Below are 7,489 nucleotides of genomic sequence, written 5' to 3' on the forward strand. Positions count from 1 at the left end.
TTGTTTAAAGCTTTTTTAGAGATGGGGTCTCACTATGTTGCCCATGCTGGACCTGGCCTCAAGTGATCCTACTGCCTCAGGCTCCCAAGGTCCTGCTGTTTGCCACTGCACCCAGCCTGTATTAGTTTCTTCTTGCTGCTATGACAAGCTACCATAAATTTAGTGGCTTAAAACAATGCAGATGTATGACTTCATAATTCTGGAGGTGAGAAGTCCGCAATGGGTGTCCCTAGGCTAAAACCAAGGTGTTGGCAGGGCTGCGTGCCTTTCAGGATGCTCTATGGGAGAATCCACTTCCTTGCCTTTTCCTGCCACATTCCTTGGCTTGTGGACCCCTCCTCCCTCTTCCTACACATTACTTACATTACACAAATTCTTACCTCCCTCTTTACATTACACACATTCTTACCTCCCTCTTCTTACACATTACTTACATTACATTACATTCTTACATTACTTTGATACTCAGTCTCCGTCTCCCTCTTCCACATTCTAGGACCCTTGTAATCACATTGGGCATCCCAGGAAAATCCCTCTATTTAAGCTCATCTAATCAGCAACCTTAATTCCACATACAGCCTTCATTCCCATTTGCCATGTGGCATAACATTGTCAGTTTCCAGAGACTGAGATGCGGACCTCTTCACGGGCCATTATTCTGCCAACCGCATCCCTTAAAAGTAGCTTGGGTCCTAGGAACTGTGTTTCCTGTGCCTAAAATGGATACATTGGTCCTGGGCATTACTATTCCCCTTTATAGCTGAGAAAACTGAGGCTCAGAGAGTGGCAGCAATTCACCCAACATCACACAGCCAGGAACCATGGAGCTAAAATGCCAGCTTCACCTTGCCTTGTTCTGAAGCCAGGGGTGGGGTGGGTGGCTGTGGTCAGGGTTCTGGGGAAGGTCACACTGGGGGACCAAAGTCATCTGCACCAACAGGCACAGCACCTGGGAGGGCCTGGGTTTGGTGGAGAGGGGAAGTGCTGGATGGCAGAGGTTGCCCCATTCCCTTCTGCCAAGGCTCCCAGTACTCAAGCAGGGAGGCAGCGCCTGCAGGCACCGCGCAGCAAGCAGGGGAGAGCCAGGGAGTGTTCCAAGGCTTCGTGATTCACAGCCCAGCAGATGCTTCCCTGAACCAATATGCTAATTCTTCACAAAACAGATTCATTTATCTGACATTTATGACCGGAGACAGAAATCATGTTGGGGGAAACGTATCACTTTTCAAATTCACATTTGTTTCTTCCTCATCACCTACCAGCAAGCAGATGGGGCAGAGAGTTATTTATTTGAGGTTCCTGTTAACCAGTAACTAAGTCACTAACACACTATGAAAATCAAATGCAATTACGCAAGAAGAGAAGCTGGAGACCCCAGTGTGCCCACAGAGCCCAGAGAGGCCAACAGTGGCGGGGGGCGCTGGGGAGGGAGTACGTCCAGTAGAAGTCAACTGAACTCTGAGCCTGGGAATTGGGAAAGTGACAATAGATGTTCCCAGGGGCACAGCAGGACACAAGCATGGTGAGGAAGGGGAAGGACCCAAGACTTGAGGGCAGGGCCCCCAAAAGCTGATTAACCCACCTCCCAGAATAGTAACACTGGCTGCTTACAGTGTGCCTACTAGGTGCTGGACATCTGGCAGACAGCTTCTTCGTTAACCTCCATGGTGGGACAGCCATGGCTGACATGTATTAACATGCTGACTATGGATAACATTGTCCCTGCATCTCACTCAGTGCCTGCCGAAAGTGTTCCCAGTTTTCCAGGTGAGAAAACCAAGGCTCAGAGAGGTGAATTCACATACCCATGATCACACAGCTCAGGGGCTGGGATTCACAGGTGGGCACCAAAGGCCAGAGAGAGGCAGGTCTCCTCGCTCTGCCAGCCAGGTCTGAGAACCAAGAGTCCCACTGAGGGAGGCTGCCAGACCCTCTCCACTTCCCCAAATCCACCACCTGCCAAGGCAGCGCCACTGGAATCTCTGCTGCTGCTGCTGCTGTTGCTGCTGCTGCTCACCCCACAATTGATGAGGGTCTCAGGATGAAAGCAGAGAAGGAGGCGGAGGGCAGGGGGGAATTCACCACCACCACTCCATTCCCCAGCTGCCCACCCCAATTCCCTAACAGATAATTCTCCCTAATGTTTATTGCCTTTCTGCTTATTTATTAGCCAGGCTATGTCAAAATGTATGCTAAATCAATGTCGTAGCACAGCTCAGCTGTGAGGATTGATTTCTTTTATTTAAGGTGAAACAAGTTTAGTTTGGAGCCCAGAGCAAAATTCTAAAGTGCTGAAAACATGCTGCCTGGCAAGATTCCTGGGAAGGATTCCTAGGAATCCTCCCAAAAGCTGGAGCCCCTCCGGGAAAGCAGCCTTCAAGGCACATGGTTCCCAAGGTACCACCAGCAAATCCAAGGAGGACAAGAGAGAGGGAAGATTCAGGGCTGAGTCCCACCCATGTGCCAAGTAAGAGCAAAACAGAAACCACCACCTCGGCAATGTTGGGGAGGTGTGTCCTCCCTCCCACTCCCTAGCTCAGATTACTAAGTACAGAAACTGAGGCACAGAAGTGTTGAGAAACTCACCCAAGCCACATAGCTAACTCGAGGTCATCTGCCTCTAAATCTATGAGACTTCCCCAGATTGCGTAGCTGTTGAGTTTTTTCTCCCAGAGTAAATTCGCTGAGTTTCTGAATCCACATCATAAAATGAATTACCATAAAGCAAGACACGTTTTCCCGCAGAAACAATGTTAAGATATTCAGCCGGGCTTCCTGACCAATGACTAGGCGTCCAGTACATCATAAATATGACCAACCCAATGTCATAAATATAAATGTGCAAAAACTATAAATGTCTTAATAATCAGCTGAAAATGTAAACCCTAAATGGTCATGTAAAATTTGTCACAAGTCCTAGAACTCAGAAATATAGTGAGCATATTTGTCATAGAAGAAACCCCAAAGTATTATAAATAATGCATACATTCCACGTGGAAAAAATATAGTCCTCCCTTATCATAAACTTGACTTTAAAGAAATAAATTGCTAGAGCAGAATTATAGAATTGCAGAGGAAAGAGGGACCTTAAATATTATTTTTTTCTAGACCCTATCTGTTGCTGACATCCTTACCACAACAGCACTGCCAGTGTTTTCCAGCCTACACTTGAACATCCCCTAAGGTTGGGGAGCTCACTACCTCCATGGCTTCCTATTCTACTTTTTTTTCTTTTTCTTTCTCTTTTTTTTTTTTTTTTTTTTTGAGACAGAGTCTCGCTCAGTCACCCAGGCTGGAGTGCAGTGGTGTGATCTCAGCTCACTGCAACCTCCATCTCCCAGGTTCAAGCAAATCTCCTGCCTCTGCCTCCCGAGTGGCTGGGATTACAGGTGCCTGCCACCACACCTGGTTCATTTTTGTATTTTTAGTAGAGATGCGGTTTCACCATGTTGGCCAGGCTGGTCTCGGACTGCTGACCTCAGGTGATCCGCCCACCTCGGCCTCCCAAAGTGCTGGGATGACAGGCATAAGCCACCGCGCCCAACCCTGTTCTATTTTAGGTTAAACTTTCCCATAGTTGTTTCCTGTACATTCTCTGCTTGCCCTGAAAGGAATGAACATGGTACCAGCAGGCCCTGAGGGAGGTTCTGAGTTATTTAGCCTCTAGGAGCCTCAATTTTCCCATCTGTCAAATAGGGATCAATAATAATACCTATTTCATGCATTGTTGTGAAGGTCAAATAAGGTCGTCCATGTCAGCTATCATTATTTTATTAATACTATTATTATCCCAACCATTGACCAAGTGGTCCTCAGTTTCTCTCATATTTGTCTCCCATCTTTGGGCAGCTGCTTTTGACTTTTTTTTTCCAATCCCAAATACAGGGCCCTCAACTCATCCTTGTAATGTTTCCTATTGATATTTTGAATCATTTCCTCACCCTGACAAGACCTCTGGATCCTGACCCTGTTGTCCAGCCCATCCTCCATCCCATCAGGGTTTAAAGAGCCCATTGATTGGATCAGTAGACAATCGTCTTCATCTAAGTTGATGATAAAGAATGCTGGTCCAGACCAGGCACAATGGCTTACACCTGTAATCTCAACACTAGGAAGCTGGGGTGGGAGAATCAGCTGAGGTCAGGAGTTTGAGACTAGCCTGGGCAACATAGAGGGACCCTGTCTCTACAAAAAATTTAAGAGTTAGCTGAGCATGGTGGTGCACACCTCTCGTACCAGCTACTCAGGAGGCTGAAGTGGGACAACAGCTTGATCCTGAGAGGTCAAGGCTGCCATAAGCCCAGGAGGTTGAGGCTGCAGTGAGCCATGATCACACCGCTGCACTCCAGCCTGGGTGACATTGCAAGACTGTCTCAATAATTAATTCATTCATTAATTTTTTAAAAGAATGCTGGTCTAGATGGGCCTGGAATAGAATCTTGTGGCATACCACTGGAGACCTCCCTTGGGGCCAATGTGTCCCAAACTGTATTCCTTGGAAATTTTTGCCTCCCATGAGATGTGAGTATGTGTTTGGGAATAAAAGAGGCTGCAATCAGATGAGATTGATACACAACAGATGCTAAAACAGCGTTTACATGAAGAAGCAAAGACACGACATCTAATGGTAAGCTTCCAGGCTAGAGGCTTTACCTTCCAATAGTACAAGCCCTTAAATCTCTTTTGTCCACTGAGATTTATTTTTACAAAAGAATTCCACCCTGTGAGTGCCCTGAGCGTAGTCAGTCACTCCCTCCTTTCTCAGACAGCTTTACTTCTCTCCATGCCCTGCCATGGTGAGAACCCCAAGCACATCAGTCCTGAGACATCCTCTGGCGCCTCTTGTCTGGCCCCACAAGAGCCAGCAGGGTGGGGAGCAGCCATTGGATTTGAGTCATACCTGTGGGCTCCTATTTAGACCCTGGGCACAGGCTCCAAGAAGCTGTCCCCCTCCCCCACAGCCACCTCAGGTCCCCCAGTTGGAAGCAAGACCCTCTCCTCGCCCCATCAGCCTCCACGGGAGCTTCTGCCCATGGCCAAGAACAGACCAGCTTGGATCACGAAGGACTGAGCACCTGGAATATTCTGTGCTTCTCCCCTGATGTCTGAAGGCGAGTGCAGCCTCGGGCCTGGCCCACAGTGGCTGATGGTGGAATGAATCAGTGCCCAAGCAAAGGTCAGCCAGCCCCTGCAGGAAGGTCAAGCTCTCCTGCCCAGGTGAATCCCCCTCATCCCGGATCCCTCTGTGCCTCCCCCTGCCTGGGGACCACACCTCATGCTTCTCCTGGGGTTCATGAGTGAACTCCCAATAGCTCTTAAACACGAAACCCATCTTCATTCCACTGTCCTTCTGAAAGGACACCTTTTGGGAAAATGAACCCAAGTGTCCCAAAAGCATCTGCCTGAGCAACTATGAATGATGGCCTTTCCTCTTCCCACGTGTGTTCTCCGGGAGCCCCGTCTTGCCAAGTCCAGAAGAGGCTCATCTGTTCTCATCGCTAGCCACTAGATGGCGACATCAGGAATTGTTTAATTTTCCAAAGAAAGTTGCTTGGGAAACCACACAGTTCTAAATAAAGCAAAAAGCAATGAATGGGAGGAAGGAGGGGAAGTGGAAAGGCAGGGATTTAGAATTCCCCATCCCTTTACATGGCTATATAACTTGGGCACGCCCTTTAATCTCCCAGAACCTATGCACCTGCAAAATGGAGCTAAGAGAGGTAGCTACCTCCTAAGGTAATGCTGGAAGACCTGGGAGCATATTAACCTCCTGGGGAGCTTTACAAAATAGTGAAGTCAGCCAGGTACAGTGGCTCACGCCTGTAATCCCAGCACTTTGGGAGGCCAAGGTGGGTGGGATCACTTGAGGTCAGGAGTTCGAGACCAGCCTGGCCAGCATAGTGAGACCCCCGTCTCTACTAAAAATACAAAAAATTAGCAGGGTGTGGTGGTGCACACCTGTAAGCCCAGCTACTCGGGAGGCTGAGGCAGGAGAATCGCTTGAACCTGGGAGGCAGAGGTTGCAGTGAGCCGAGATCGTGCCACTGCACTCCAGCCTGGGCGACAGAGCAAGACTCTGTCTCAAAAAAAATAAAATAGTGAAGTCCAGCCCCCACCAGGCCAATTAAATCAGAATCTCTACATGTGCCTTCCCCAGATACTACTTGGATGTGGGGAGGGGAGCTGGCCAGGCAGTTCCAGGGCACAGCCTGAAGTGAGGATCTCTGCTCCAGGGCAGCGGTTCTCAAGCTTGGGCATGCATCAGAATCACTGGAATCTCTTAGTAACACAGATTGCTGGGTCCCACCCCCAGATCTTCTGATTCGGCAGGTCTGGGGTGGTACCCCAGGATTTGCTGATGCTGCTGGTTGAGGCCACACTTTGAGAACCACTGTCTTGCAAAGAAAGAGAGAGAGTGGGTAAGCTGATGCATATAGAACACTAGGTTGCTTGAGTCCAGGAGTTCAAGACCAGTCTGGGCAACACAGTGAGGCCCCATCTCTACAAAAAAATTTTTTTTAATTATCCGGGCTTGGTGGTACGTGCCCGTAGTCCCAGCTACTCAGGAGGCTGAGGCAGGAGGATCACTTGAGCCCAGGAGGTTGAGGCTGCAGTGACCCATGATTGCGCCACTGCACTCCAGCCTGGGCAGCAGAGCAAGACCCTATCACCCTCAACAACTGCTCAGCAAAAAAAAAAAACAAAAAACGACTAGGCTCCATGCCTGACGCAAAGGAAGCTGTGTGGGTTTTTTCCTAACAACAACAAATTGTCTAGTTCTCCAATACCACTTGGGTTTCCAACAATTCAAGCCATTTCTGACCCTAACTACCCAGAGTTAGTGCAGACTTCACAGGTTAATAAAGGCTTAGACACTAGCCACAAGCAGGGTCCCCAAGTGAGCCACGCTTCTGCCTGCCCAACTACAACTTCGGGGGTTGCCCACAGCCCTCCTTCGGATTCGATAATTTGTTAGAATGACTCATAGAACCCAGAAAAGGGCTTTACTTTTGATTACTCACGTATTACAAAGGATACAACTTAGGAACAGCCGAATGGAAGCGCTGCATGGGGCAAGACGCAGGGGTGGAGCCCAGAGCTTCTGTGCCCTCTCTCAGAATGGAAGAGGCATCCAAGTTTACAAAGCACTTGGAGAAATGTTACTCATGTGACCCACTCCGGCTGCCTGTGAGTTCAGCAGAACATGGCAAGGTACGACCTTTTCACAAAGGAGAAAACTGAGACAAAAAGCACTGGTGAGCAGTCAGCAGCAGAGCATGGGATCAGAAAACTGGGGCTTCCGGTTCCAAGCCCACTGCTCTTACCACTGTGCCCCTCTGCCCTGGAGAACCTGACTTGTTAGGACTGTACATAAACCAAGAGTTAACAGGCATGTCTCTGAGCTTTAGCACAGAGGCTGGAAAGATTCCTTCTTTTGGCTGGTCGGAACCTCTCTTTATTCGCTCTTGGTTCTCAGTGGCATGGCAGG

Source organism: Pan troglodytes, chromosome 18 (genome assembly GCF_028858775.2).
Source record: "Pan troglodytes isolate AG18354 chromosome 18, NHGRI_mPanTro3-v2.0_pri, whole genome shotgun sequence".
NCBI classification, from domain to species: Eukaryota; Metazoa; Chordata; class Mammalia; order Primates; family Hominidae; genus Pan; species Pan troglodytes.